This window comes from Scyliorhinus canicula, chromosome 3 (assembly GCF_902713615.1).
Source record: "Scyliorhinus canicula chromosome 3, sScyCan1.1, whole genome shotgun sequence".
Taxonomy (NCBI): Eukaryota; Metazoa; Chordata; class Chondrichthyes; order Carcharhiniformes; family Scyliorhinidae; genus Scyliorhinus; species Scyliorhinus canicula.
This window is the reverse complement of record NC_052148.1, coordinates 241,346,893-241,362,342: the sequence shown is the minus strand read 5'-3', so window position 1 is coordinate 241,362,342 and position 15,450 is coordinate 241,346,893.

The following is a 15,450-nucleotide window of genomic DNA, read 5'->3' as shown; positions in this document are numbered from 1 at the left end:
CTGCTTCCTGCCACCCAACTAATTCTGGATCAAATTTGCCAAATTTCCTTGGATCCCATGGGACCTTATCAAAAGCCTTGCTGAGGTCCAAGTAGACTACGTTAAATGCATTGTCCTCATCTACACATTTGGTCACCTCTTCGAAAAATGTCATCAAGTTGGTCGGACGTGACCTCCTCTTAACAAAACCATGTTAATCCCCTCCTCCCCAAACGTAGTTTAATTCTGTCTCTCAATTGCTTGTGTTAGTTTCCCCGCCACTGAGGGTTAGATGGACTGTCTTGTAGTTTCCTGGTTTATCCCTTCCTTCCTGCTTGAATAATGGTGTCATATTGGCTATCCTCCAGCTCTCCGGCATCTCTCGTGGCCAGAGAGGAATTGAAAATTATTGCCAGCACTCCTGTCTCACTCAATAGCCTGGGATACATTTAATCTGGTCCTGGAAATTTGTCTACATTTAAGCCTGCCAGACTACTCAACTCCTCTCCATCTGGATTACTTCTTTAATTTTATTCCAGTCCTTCTCCCTGATTTCTATACCCACACCGTCCCTCTCACAAGTGAATAACAACAGTATTAATTTAGAACCTTACCTATGTCCTCCGCCCCCACACACAAATGACCACTGTGGTCCTTAATGGGCCCTACTCTTTCCCTAGTTATCCTTACCCTTAATGTACTAGGATACCTAAACAACTTAGGATTTTCCTTTATTTTATCTGTCATATCCCCTTTTTGCTCTCCTAAATTGCTTTTCAATTTCCTTCTTGAACATTCTATACGCCTCTAGGCCTTCTACAATTTTGAACCCACGATATCTGCCATAAGCTTCCCCTTTTCTTTTTATCTAATGCTGTATATTCCTCGATAGCCAGGGTTCACTGGATTTGTTGGACCCACCCTTTTTCTTCTTTGGAACATGTTGGCCTGGTACTCTCCATATTTCTATTTTTGAATGCATCCCACTGTTTTGTCACATTTGCCTAAAAGTATCTGCTCCCAGTCCAGCCTGGCCAAATCATATCTGACCTTATTAAAATTGGCCTTCCCCAACCGGAACGGGGAAGTCTTACCTTCCACGTTCTGGGAGGTACTGAAGGCTGTGATTAGGGCAGAAATTATTGCCTACAAGGTGCGCAGAGATAGGGAAGAGAGGGTGGCTAGGCAGCAAATAATTGACTCCATACTGTAGGTAGTCAAGTGGTACTCCGAGGCCCTGACCGTAGAGCTTTTGGGGGAGTGGAAAAAGCTACAAATGGACTTTAACCTGTTGTCCACCTGGAAAGCAGTGCACCAACTCAGCCAGACACAAGGGACCTTTCATGAGCATGGATACAAGGCTAGCTGCCTGCTGACTCACCAGGCAGCCACAAGGGAAATAGCCCAAGTAAAGGGAAGCAGAGGCAGACTGGTAGCAGATCCAAAAAAGGTCAACAAAGCATTTGAGGTCTTCTACCAGGGACTGTACACCTCCGAGCCCCCCCGACCAGGACTTGGAGATGAAATGGTTCCTTGATGGACTGGTGATGCCAGTTTTGGGGGATAGATGGAGGGAGCTGGAAGCTCCACGAGGACTGGGGGAGATCATGGAGAGCATCAACTCCATGCAGATGGGGAAGGCGCCGGGACCTGATGGGTTCCTGGTGGACTTTTACAAAAGGTTTACGCTGGCATTCACCCCGCATCTGTGGGACATGTTCGCAAACTCAGTAGCGAGGGGCATCCTGCCTTCAATGCTAATACAGGCCACCATATTGCTGATACCCAAAAAAGACAAAGACCCAGCGTAGTGCGCATCATACAGACCCATTTCTCTGCTCAATGTGGACGTGAAGGTACTAGCAAAAGTCCTGGCCAAGAGACTGGAGAACTGCATATCAGAGGTGGTCACAGAAGACCAGGCAGGCGTTCTTGAGGGTAGACAGCTAACAGCGAACATCAGATGACTGTTGAAATGTGAAAATGACTCCATCAAACACCAGAGGTGATCGCCTTCCTGGACACAGACAAGGCCTTCGACAGAGTCGTGTGGAATTGCCTCATTGAGGTACTAGAGTGGTTCGGGCTAGGGACAGAGTTCACCTCATGGGTGAATCTGCTGTACGATACCCCCACGGTGAGCATACGGACCAATACGACCAGCTCCGAATATTTCCAGCTGCACAGAGGGCACAAGGCAGGGATGCCCACTGTTCCTACTTCTGTTCACCCGAGAACTGCTGCCGATCGCCCTGCGACAGGCGAGAGGCTGAAAGGGAATCTGAAGAAGAGGCAGAGAGCACAGAGTCTCACTGTATGAAGATGACCTGCTCCTCTACATCTCGGACCCGCAAAACGGCATGAAAGAAATCATGAAGCTCCTGGGAGAGTTCGGAGCCTTCTCAGGCTACAAACTCAACCTGGGCAAGAGTGAAGTATTCCCAGTGAACCCGAGAGAGGGAGGGGCAGTGCTGGTGGGTTTACCATTTAAAATAGCCAAAAGCAAATTCTGCTACCTGGGGATGCAGATAGCCCATAACTGAACATGGAATCTGACCAGTCTGGCAGAGGAAGTAAAAATGGACTTACTGAGATGGAATGGTCTCCCACTTTCCTGGCAGGGAGGGTGCAGACCATCAAGATGAATGTACTACTCAGATTCCTCTTCCTGTTCAGATCCATCCTGATCTACATCCCAAGGCCTTTTTCCTGGCAATACACAAAATAATTATGGTATTTGTTTGTGTGTGTGTGTCTTGGAGGGGGGGGGGGGGGGGGGGGGGGGGGGCGGAATCCAAGAATCCCCAGAACAGTACTACAAAGGAGAAGAAACAGGTGGGTCTAGTCCTCCTGAACCTGAAATACTACCACTGGGCAGCCACGGCCGAAAGAGTGAGGGGATGGGTGAAGGACCCAAATATAGAATGGGTGAGGATGGAGGAGTCCTCCTGTACAGGAACGACCCTCCGTGCCGTCGCCAAGGCAGCACTCCCATCCCCGCCAACAAAACACTCAACAAGCCCAGTGGTGGTAGCAACCCTGAGAACCTGGAACCAGATGAGGCAAAACGTTGGTCTGACCGAGGTATTCACCATGGCCCCATCTGCGACAACCGCAGGTTTCCACAGCCATGCTCGATGCCACCTTTAAGAGGTGGAGACAGGATGGGAGGACACTGACGGTTAGGGAATTTTACACAGGGGAACCAGACGAGAGACCTTAGAGGAGGTGATGAAGAGACTGGGATTACCGATTCGAACGAACTCCAACATCTGCAGATCGAAAACTTTCTCCGCAAGGAGACGACAACGCACCCAAGGTCCCCGAGGGTCACAATGTTAGAGAAGTTACTAGACACAGACAGTCTGAGGAAGGGGAACTGCAAGGACCTAAATGGATGACTTTTGGAAAGGACACGTTCCTCACTGGACGAAAATAGGAGGAAGAGCTAGGGACGGGAATAGGGTCAGGACTGTGAAGTGAAGCACTGAACAGGGCCAACTCCACCTCCTCCTGCACAAGGCCAAGCCTCATGAAGTTATAAGTGATGCACAGAGCACACCTGACAAGAACCTGAATGAGAAGGTTCTTGCTGGAGGTGGAGGACAAATGTGAATGGTGCCAGGGAGGCCTGGCTAATCATGCCCACATGTTCTGGGCCTGCCCCAGACCTGTCGGGTTCTGGGCAGCCTTCTTTGAGGCGATGTCCAAGGTTGTGGGGCTGAGAGTGGAGCCTACCGTAAAGTGGCAGTCTTCGGGGTATCGGACCAGCCAGAACTACTTACGGGGTAGAGGGCTAATGCCTCTCTGCTGATTGGTTGAGGCTAGTCATGTGACTGCTCACCCATTGGCTGAGAGGCAAGTAGTCCCACCTCCGAGACAGGGTATAAGAACCCGTAGGACCCGGCAGTCGGCCTTTCTCTGTAAGTCGACTGTCGGGCAAACTAGTTGATTAAAGCCTGATATATGGAACTTCTTCATGACTTGAGTCCAATTGATGGCACATCACAAAGGCAGATTATAAACAGGGTAGGGAGAGGGGAGAAGAAGAGGGAGGAGGCCCAGCGACAAAGGGGGGAGGGGAAGGGAGAAGGGCACTGCCCACATATAAACACTAGGCATTTATCCACGGTAAAGTAAATAACTATTACATCTACTTTAACGAGTGTACCGTGTATAAAATGTTGAAATTTTTCATAAATCAGCCTTCCCCCAGTTTAGAACTTTGATTTCAGGCCCAGCCCTGTCCATTTCCATACCAATCTTGAATCAAACTGAGTTATGATCACTGTCTGCAAAATGTGCCCCACTGATTCTTCAACCTTTAAAGAAGGCAGGTTCAGACTGCTGCCTCCATGCCCTGCCACTTCTTGGTGAGGGCCTAACTATATGGGACGTTCATGTGTCATGGCCCCCCTTCCCCCGACCCACCTGACCAGCGTACAACACCCAGCCCCAGCTCATCCTTCACACCCGTGAGACAGAGGGTGATGCAGATCGGACTGATGGTGCAAAAGTGTCAAATGAATATATATATATATATAAAAATTTTTTTTTTTTTAGAGTACCCAATTCATTTTTTCCAATGAAGGGGCAATTTAGCGTGACCAATCCACCTATCCTGCACATCTTTAGGTTGTGGGGGCGAAATCCACGCAAACACGGGGAGAACGTGCAAACTCCACACGGACAGTAACCCGGAGCCGGGATCGAACCTGGGACCTCGGCGCCGTGAGACTGCAGTGCTAACCCGTGTTGAATGAATATTTACAACATGCCTTACCATTAACTCTCTATTACATCCATGCCAAAAAGTGGAAGCTATCTTTCTAATCTTTTGTGTTCTGCCGCTTCTTCTACGTGTCACCCCAGACAGCACATCAGAAGTGGAGGCAGCCTGCTGCTTGCAAAATCCAGGCCAGGCCCCCCAGAGGACAACCACCAAGGGCATCTCAGGGCAGAGGATGAGACAATTAATATTAAGTGCTTATTTAACAAACTAGTAAAGGCAAAGATAGAGAGAGGGACAAGAGAAAGCAAAAAGGATCATTCAAATTGACAAACCATGCGATGTATAAAAGCTAGAATATTACGCTCCCTCAGGGCAGATGGCAGGCTGAGGTGGAGTGTAAAATTGGGTGCCATAGCAGCAGCATTGCGTCTGCTGCTTGCTTACCTTGACAGCCTATCGGTTTTTTGCAATATTGGATGAGCTGTCAGACATTGAGGCCACATAAGGGTCATCTCCTGTTGGAAGCAGGATTTTATCAGCGGCGGGGGAGGCCGGTACCCTAAGTGTCTAGGCCACCCCCCAAAAGCTGACGAGCTTTGTATCCGGAAGAGGCTGGGCCTCGGGTGGGATTGGGGTGGACGGTTGCCTCCTGTTCAGACAACCTGTGCCCATCAGAGAGAATCTCCATCATATTGCACCCCGCCCCCCCCATCCCCGTTGCCAATTCCAAACCCTCACAACCCCTTCGCCAGGACTTGTAAGCCTGGCCTCAGACTGCGGAGTTGCCTTTGTCTGGGTTCCATGGCTCCACTTTTTTAACAAAAATATTTTTATTCTCCTTTTTCATGTTTTCTCCCAAATTTACACCCACCAACAATAAACAATAACGAATATGTCAATCTCATATCAACAACAATCCCATCCTCCCACCAACCCACAAACAATGGCCCACATGCCAACATAAACAAATAACAAAAAGGAATCAGGAATCACCCATACAGGCCCCCTCCCCCAAACCCACCCAAACCCTTCCCCCCCCCCCCACCGATGTTCGATGTGATCCAATTCTTGAAAGTGCATAACGAATAACGCCCATGAATTGTAGAACACCTCCATCCTTCCCCTCAGTTCAAAATTAACCTTCTCAAGAGTCAAGAATTCCAACAGGTTCCCCCGCCACGCCAGGGCACAGGATGGAGAGTAATCATCAGGATCCACCTGCGGGCGATCAACGAGGCGAAGGCTACAACATTTGCCTCCGCACCCGTTTCCAACCCCGGCTGGTCCGGCACCCCGAAAAAGGCCTCCCGGGGACCCGGGTCCAGTTTCACGTGTACCACTTTAGAGATTACACTAAAAACCTCCAGTAATCCTCCAGCTTTAGACAGGACCAAAACATATGAACGTGATTCGTGGAGGCCCCCTCGCAATGTTCACACACATCTTCGACCCCCTCAAAGAGCCGACTTATCCTCGCCCTTGTGAGGTGTGCTCTATATACCACCTTCAGTTGCATCAGCCCCAACCTCACACGAGGTGGAGGCGTTCACTCTCTCGGAGCACCTCACACCAGAACGCCTCCTCCATACCCTCTCCCAACTCTTCCTCCCACTTTGCTTTGATATCTTCCAGTGGTGCCTTCTCCTCTTCCAAAATAGCCCCGTAAACCACCGACACAACCCCCTTCTCCAGTCCCCCTGTCGTCAGCACCTCTTCCAGCAATGTGGAGGCCGGCTCCACCGGGAATCTCTGTATCCCCTTCCTGGCAAAATCTCGAACCTGCATGTATCTAAACATTTCTCCCTGCTCCAGCACATACTTCGCTTCCAGCTCCTTCAATCCTGCAAACCGACCCCCAAGAAACAAATCTTTTAGTGTCTTAATCCCCTTCTCTTCCCATTTCTGAAAATTTCTATCCCACTTCCCTGGTTCAAATCTGAGGTTTCCCTGATCAGCATTTCCCTTGACCCTGTCCCCAACCCGAAGTGTTGGCGAAACTGCCTCCAAATTCTCAATTAAGCCATTATTACCGGATTCCCTGAGTATTTCCCCGGGGCCATCGGGAGCGGTGCTGTGGCTAGTGCTTCAATCCCGACCCCCTGCACAAACTCTCCTCCATTCTGACCCACTGGGAATTAACCTTTATGACCCAGCTTCTCCTCACCTTCTTCACATTCGCCACCCAGTAATAATACATCAGATTCGGAAGACCCGAACCTCCTGCCTGCCTTCCCCTCTGTAGCAGCATCTTTCGAACTATGGCCACCTTCCCTCCCCATACGAACGAGGTAATCATTCCTTCAATGTCTCTAAAAATTGCGTTTGGCAGGAAAATCGGCAGGCATTGGAAAAAAAACAGAAATTGCGGCAACATTTTAACCGCCTGTACCTGACCTGCCAGTGGGCTCCAACCTCTTTCCGGAACGGACGGCTATCCCGGCATTGGCCACCACTCTCAGTGATGCTGCGAGAACAAGAGAGTCACCAGCCATTTGATTGGTTGGCATCTCTAGGATGTGGAGCCTCATCTCTGAAGGGGACTGAAGGCCTCCCTCGAGCCAATTATGGTCCAAGCGACGGCTGTTAAATGGCTGCAGGGCGAGTCAGCCAAATATGGGCAGGCTCACCTCTGACATTTACACTGGAGATCAGGTACCCCTGCCTCCAGACTAAAATTCAACCCACATCTACAGCTATTATTAAAGTAATTTTTGGAAAGCAATCACCTCATCCCCAGGACATTGCTGTGAGTCTTTTCAGTATCTTTTATTGTCTTTGTCGCTTTTTTAGAGGTGGCAGCGGTGGTGTCACTGGACTACTAATCCAAAGACCCAGAGTCGTGGCAGGTGGTGACATTTGAATTTAGTAAAAATCTGGAATTAAAAGTCTAAAGGTGACCATGAAACCATTGTCGATTGCCGTAAAAGCCCATCTGGTTCACTAATGTCCTTTAGGGAAGGAAATCTGCTGTCCTTACCTGGTTTGGCCTACATGTGTCTCCAGACTCACAACAATGTGGTTGACTCTTAAATGCCCTCAGGGATGGTCAATAAATGCTGTCCCAGTCAGCGAAACACATGCCCCATGAACGAATAAAAAAAAAAATGCCTTGTCCCTGAGAGAAAAGTTCAAAAGCTTGAATTATACAGGGCCTTGGTGAATCCACACCTTGAGTATTGTGTGCAGTTTGAGGAAGGACCTTCTTGCTATTGAGAGTGTCCAGCGAAGATTCACCAGACTAATTCCCAGGATGGCAGGACTGACAAATGAAGAAAGACTGGATCAACTGGGCTTATACTCACTGGAGTTTAGAGGAATGAGAGGGGATCTTATAGAAACATATAAAATCCTGATGGGATAGGACAGGCTAGAATGTTCCAGATTTTGGGGACGTCCAGAACTAGGGATCACAGCCTAAGAGTAAGGGATAAGTTATTCAAGGCTGAGTCGAGGAAAAACCTCTTCTCTCAGAGTGTTGTGAACTTGTGGAATTCTCTACCACAGAAAGCTTCTGGGGCCAGTTCGTTGGATATATTCAAGAGGGAGCTGGACGTGGCCCTTGCGGCTAAAGGGTATGGAGAGAAAGTGGGAGTTGGATACTGAATTTGCACGATCAGCCATGATCATACTGAATGGTGGTGCAGACTCGAAGGGCCGAATGGCCTACTCCTGCACCTATTTTCTATGTTTAATTAGCAACATGTGACTACTTACTGTCCAACTATTCATATTGTTTCCAGGATGTTGCTTTTAGATGCTCTATTTGAAACTTCATACACTTGTCATCTTTGGTGTCCTCTGAAATCAAGCCCTTTAAATACGAGACATATAATACATCGCAGATGTAAACTGTTACATTTTCACCCTTTTCCACACCAATTATATAATTTATAAAATAGTTGTTTGGTAATACAGAACTTGAGTATTGCTGGAAGAGATATGCTATCAAAGTTTTTCATCTTGCACTCATCAGGAGAGTAAAATATAATTCATGCTTTTCATAGGTCTTGTCTAGTTTTGATAAAACGTGCTAACATTGACTAAAGCTTTGACTTTGTGCGTTAAGTGCTTTAGCAATTTACACTTTAAAATATAATAAATTGCAAAATTAACCTGGGTCTTTCCTAAAGAATGCAATTCAGATCAAAAGTTTTTATTACGATTCCCCTGGCTGTATTCATTTTGTTGCAACATTTGCTTGCCATCGTGTTGTTGGACAAATAACTCATCAGATAACTTGTGTACTTGATTAAAAGTCTTTTATTTAACCAGAAAGCTGTTACCTAGTAGACATTCAGAGGGTTTTACATTTGGTCTGGATCTGGGAAAAGTTATAATAGGCTTGTTTCAGACATGTGATTACATCAAAATGTAAAGACATCAAAAATGATGGAGATAATTTTATAATTTTTAATGCTGGCAGAAAGCCCTCAGATCAATAAGCATGTTGTCAGCTGCTAGGACTGAAAAGTAGTCCCGAACCCACTGAGATGGATAGCAGGGCCATACAGCGGCCATGAGGGAAGGTTCTCCCTTATCCCCCGCTGAGAGCCTGTTGGGAGGCCCACATGGTTTACCTGGAAGCCTTCTGACACTGGTAAAATGCCAAGGGAGGGAGGTGGGCAGGGGGGAGTGGTCAATTATTGGTTGTCTGCCTCCATTCCAGCCCATCTCCAGAGGGCTGGTAAAAGCTAGCCGCAGGTCTCTACGAGAGTGAACTCAGCATAGGCGAGTCAGATCACATATTACTGATTCACTCGGGAGCTGCAACTGTCCTATTCCTAGTTATGCACATTCTTCACATATCTGAATTTTTCAGCTATACTGACAGTCAGGTGGTTTGCCATCTGGTTACTAGAAGCACATTACAGTATTCGGGAGGGATCTTGCCTTTCATTCTTAGCATAAGTAGATGAATGGTACTGCACATTAAACGCTGCGTCACAGAGCGTGGGTGGGTACAGGTTCGAAACCCGCTGTGTTTAGATTTTGTGGTCTGAATTGCATCAGCTGTAGCTTGGGGGCAGGCAATACGTCAATTCTCGAATGCAGGAGAATGAGGGATATCAATGCGATGCAAAATTTAATATAGGAAGCATACCTATAAACAATGAAACAAATTGTATCCCTTGTGTAGCAGTGAAGTATTAGATGAGTGCGATCCCATGCCTCCTTCAGTGAGATTGCAATATTTGAGTGCTTTTCCTTTGCCTATGTCACAAAGCACTTTATATCAAATGAATAAATTTTTGAAGTATAGAAAATATGACAGACAATTTGCATACAAAGAACTTTCATAAGCAGCAATGAAATAATTGACTGTTCCATCTGTCCTTTTTAAACGGTGATGGTGAGGAATAATTGTTGGCCAGTACTTCAGAACTCTTCTTTTGAGCAGGCAAATGGAGCCTTGGCTGAATGCTTTGTCGAAAAGCAGGTACCTCTGATGATGCAAATCAGATATCAGCACCGTTAACGTCGCAAAATGGCCTGAAGTGCTTTGCGGGAGCTTTTTAAAAAAGATAATTAATAGAAATAATCATACCCTTGGTCAAGAAAACAAGTTTCAAGGAGAGTCATATAGGAGGAGAGGGGGGTTTAGGGAGTGATTGCCAAACTGAAGGTTTGGCAACCAATGGTGGAACAGTTAAAATTGTGGATGGGGCCAGAATTGAAGGAACATAGGGATCTGTCAGGATTATGGGGCCGGAGGAGATTACAGAGAGGGGTGGGGGAGGGGGGTGGAATTTGAAAGCCAGGATCACAATTTTATACTTAAGATGTTACTCATCCAATGTATGCCAGCACACACAGGGGTGATGGGAACTGGGCACAATATATTAGTGACAGAACGTTAGATGAGCTCAAGTTAATGGAGGGTAGAAGACAAGAAGCTGCCCAGGAAAGAGTCGGAATTGTGAAGTCTAGGGGTGATGGGGCATGGATGAGGGTTTCAGCAGCAGATGAACTGAGGTGGGACACAAACACATGCGACTACAGGGGTGGAATCCCAGTCCCCACCACAACTTTCACCATACCACCGCCCCCTATCATCCCCCCTTCTCAACCGGGCATCATCCGCCGGCGGAGCTCCTACAGTAGCCCCTATAGCAGTGCGCCGGTGGGGTCTGTAGAGCGTATTGCTGGCAAAAGAAGTGCCAGCTGATGGTCCTTGTGGCAACAGGGATGGGCGCCAGGGCCAGAGGCCCCGAGGGCTGGGCACCGAAAGGGCCAGGGGTGCAGGGATGGGGAAAGACATGCGGGGGCAGGGTCTGCAGTGCCATCCGGGGCCACCATGTAGCCCGGTGGACCTAGTTGGGCACATTGCTATGCATCATGCTAACCTTTCACCCCCTGGAGACAATGGGTATTGGAATAAAACCAGCAGTGGTTGCCTTCTTCCTAGTCCCCGCAGTCCTGGGGGATGCACGGAGGCTGTACGAGCTGGATGTACTCGAGGAGGACGAAGCTGCAGCAGCGGAGCCTGCTCCAGAGGAACAGGAGGCAGCCACTAAGGATGGAGAGCCGGCTGTCCAACAGGCCGAGGAGCTGGAGGGGCAAAGGAGGTTCCACATGAGGCCTCATGTGTACCGACAGCACATGCCATTTGAGGATCTGTCGGAGCGGGCAGTGGAATGGGAGAGGCACTCCTTCCTGGTGATGCTGCGGTGAGGGCCTTGGTGGGGGTTTCGTCCATGGGTCTGGTTGTCCAAGACTTAGGGCAATCTGTGCAGCCAGTGGCCAAGGCCCAGGGCACAGCTTTCCTCTCATAGGCAACCATGTGCCAGAGTCACCTGGACATTGTCGCATCACTCCTGAGAGTGGCCCAGTCACAGCGGCCCATGGCTGAGAGCATCAGATGAATTTCCCAGGCACTGACTGGCATGGCACAGCCCAGAGGAAGGTGGCCCAGTCACTCGCTGATATGGCACAGACCCTAAAGGTGGTGGCACAGTCACAGTGTGATGAGGCACAGTCCCAGATGGAGGTGGTCCACTCCTTGTGCTCCATGGCCATGAGCACGCAGGCCCTGGTCAAAATGAGAGCGGACCTCCATGACTGGCAGCGCCAAGTGTTGTGGAGCCTCAGGGGTGAGCTCCATTTGTACCTGTCCCATGGAGTAGACCGAGGGCCACCAGGCACCCAGAGGGCTGGCCGCTGAGGGGGCGTGGTGGGAGGGGGAAATGGGTGGATACCGGGTGTACAAAAGACGGCGGCTGGGATACAGGGACCCGGGATACAGGGTTGCCTGCTCTCCACCATGGTATCCAGCTGGGGCTCCAGTTCCGCGTCGGCTAATCTCAGGTCTGCGTGTCTTGCTGCCACCTTGGTAGCTGGGATGGTGTGTGTGTGGGGAGTGAAGTGTGTATAAGCGGCTGCAGTTTGTCAGGCTCCCGACTGCCAATCCTGAACCCAGTGAATTTGGCACCTTTTCTCATTGGAATAGATTGTGTTCCACGTGGCATTGGTGCTATCCCCTTAATTGTCGTTGAATCGGTCCAGGTGCAGAGTATAACTCCACTAATCCTGCCCCGGATTCAACATATTGGGTGGGATTCTTCGTCCCACCAGACCCAATTTCTGGCATGGTGCACCCCCACTGGAAGCGGAGTCTTCCATCCCGGCAGCCAGCCAATGGGGTTTCCCATTGTGGCCACCCTCAGCCATCGGGAAATCCTCAGGTGCGAGTGCGCTGCCGGCGAAGCAAGGCACCCAGCCGATGGAAAATCCCATTCAATGTCTCAGGAACGGGCAATCCGCTCCCATTGCCTTTGGCCTTCAGAGGCTTTGCTGGGGGGAAATTTCTGCTTATTCAGTGCTGGATATCAGTTACGCAGCATGATGAAGCAGAGGCAATGAAGGGAGGGGTTGATAGAAATGATGGTTTAGAGATGGACATCATCAGCATATCCGTAGAACTCGAGGTCAGGGTTTTTGAATTTTGTCACCAAAGGGAGAATGTAGTGAGAAATAGGGGGCCCATAACAGATTTTAGGGAGATTACAGAGGTAACAGAGCAGGAGAGGGAAGTGAAGCCATTGCAGGCGATTATCTGATTGCATAAATAAAAGGGAAGTTGCACCAAGCTGGATGATGGGAGAGAAGCATTGGATGAGGGTGCTGTGGGTCAACACTATCAAAGTTGATAATGGTGAGAAGTGATATTTTACCATGGTAAACTGTCACTTTTGTGAATTTGATGAGGACCATTGCAGGAACAGAAATCGGATTGGAAGGGTTGAAATTTGATGTGGCGGGAAAGATGGAAAAAGAGTTTGGGGGCAACAACACGTTGAAGGATACGATAGAAAAATTAGATTGAAAATGGAATGGTTCATTCTGTTGCACTGAAGGTTATAACATATGTTCACTTGTTGGAGTGGGGCTTAAAACCACGGTCTGTTAATAGATGAATGCTACCAGTGAATCAAGGCAGACGAGCCCAGCAAATAAGAGTGTTATGGGTGCACAGCATGTGCCATAATTTCATTGTGTGACACATCATTAACCTCCAGCTGAGAAGAATTAATACAATGACCCTCAGGAGGACATTCACTCCAGGCTTCAAACATTGTGGATCTCAACCCAGTCTGGATAAATTAAATCAATTTGCCAACTATTAAGTGATAATTCACAAATTAATCTCATTTTTATATTCACCTGTGTGTATCAGCTTCTGCTCTGTGCAATTATGTTTTTGCCTATTAGATTAAAAATATAAAGTTGGTTAACTAGTACTGAAAACTTTATAAAATCACACCACCGCACATTCCACATGATATCAAGAAAAGGCTGAAGGCACTGGATATTGCAAAGGCTCTGGGCCCTGACAATATCCCAGCAATGGTGCTGATCAGTTGTGCTCCAGAACCTGCCAAACTGTTCCACTACAGCTACAACACTGGCATCTACCCAGCAATATGGAAAATTGCCCGGGTGTGTCCTGTACAAAAGAAACAGGACAAATCCAACCTAGCCAATTACCACCCTATCAGTCTACTCTGCATCATCAGCAAAGTGATGGAAGAAGTCATCTGGAAGATAGCAACAATGCTATCAAGCGGCACTTACTCAGCAATAACCTGCTCACGGATGCTCTGTTTGGGTTCCACCGGGGTCACTCAGCTCCCGACCTCATTATAGCCATGGTTCAAACGAGGTGAGAATGACTGCCTTTGACATCAAGGCAGCATTTGACTGAATATGGCATCAAGGAGCCCTAGCTAAGCTGGAGTCAATGGGAATCAAGGGGAATACTCTCCATTGGTCAAAATCATACTGGGCACAATGGCTGCGGTGTTTGAAGGTCAATCGTCTCAGCTCCAGGACATCACTGCAGGAGCTCCTCAGGGTAGTGTCCTAGGCCCAACCATCTTCAGATGCTTCATCAATGACCTGGGTCCTTCCATCATAAGATCAGAAGTGGGGATGTTTGCGGATAACTTAATGTTCAGCACCATTCGTGACTCCTCAGATAATGAAGCAGTCCATGTCCAAATGCAGCAAGACCTGGACAATCTCCAGGCTTGGGCTGGCAAGTTACATGTGTGGCACTCAAGTGCCAGGCAATGACCATCTACTGCAAGGGCGGATCTAATTACCGCCCCTTGCATGCAATAGCATTACCATCGCTGAATTCCCCACAATCAACATCCTAGGGTTTACCATTGATCAGAAACTGAACTGGACTAGCCATATTAAAACTGTGGCTACCAGGACAGGTCAAAGGTGAGGAATCCTGTGGCGGGTAACTCGCCTCCTGACCCCCTCAGAGCCTGTCCACCATCTACAAGACATAAGTCAGAAGTACAATGGAATACTCTCCACTTGCCAGGATGAGTGCAGCTCCAACAACACTCAAGAAGCTTGACACCATCCAAGACAAAGCAGCCTGCTTGATTGCTCCTCCTTCCACAAACATTCAAACCTTCCACCACCGACAAACAGTGGCAGCCATATGTACCATCTACAAGATGCACTGCAGTAATTCACCAAGGTTCCTCAGGCAGCACCTTCCAAAGCCACGACCACTACCATCTAGAAGGTCAAGAGCAGCAGATACCTGGGAACCCCACCACCTGGTGGTTCCCCTCCAAGTCACTCATCACCGACTTGGAAATGTATCGCTGTTCCTTCACTGTCACTGGGGCATAATCCTGGAACTCCCTCCCTAACAGCATAGTGGGTGCACTATAGTGGGTGCAACCACACCTGAAGGACTGCAGCGGTTCAAGAAGACAACTCAGCACCACCTTCTGAAGGGCAACTAGGGATGGGGAATAAACGCTGGCCTAACCAGCAATGCCCACATCCTTTAAATGGATTTTTAAAAATTGTCTCTTCGTGCTGCTAGAAATTATGCACTGCTGACTTTTGGATAGGTTGTTCTCAAGTACCAAACAGAGCAATCCTCCTCACAGATAATTTTTACAATCCCAGTTCCATTTTGCTAAACATCAAATACATATTGGGTGCTTTCATGCACAGGATTTCTTCTTCAAAAGAACCCAACTTTGAGCATTTGCGCTAAATTTTAACTGCTGCATCTTTTCTAGCCCAAGTTGGCCCTTGGCAAAAGCCGACTAACCTTTAAAATTCACTCAGGAGTTTTGCAAAATGTGAAATAACATTTGTACCCATTATGCTTTATTGTGCACCTCCCTTTTAAATTTGAGCTACTAATCATATTTTTGATATTCCGTTAGACTAGTTCTCTGCCGATAGTCATGAGTAAGCGC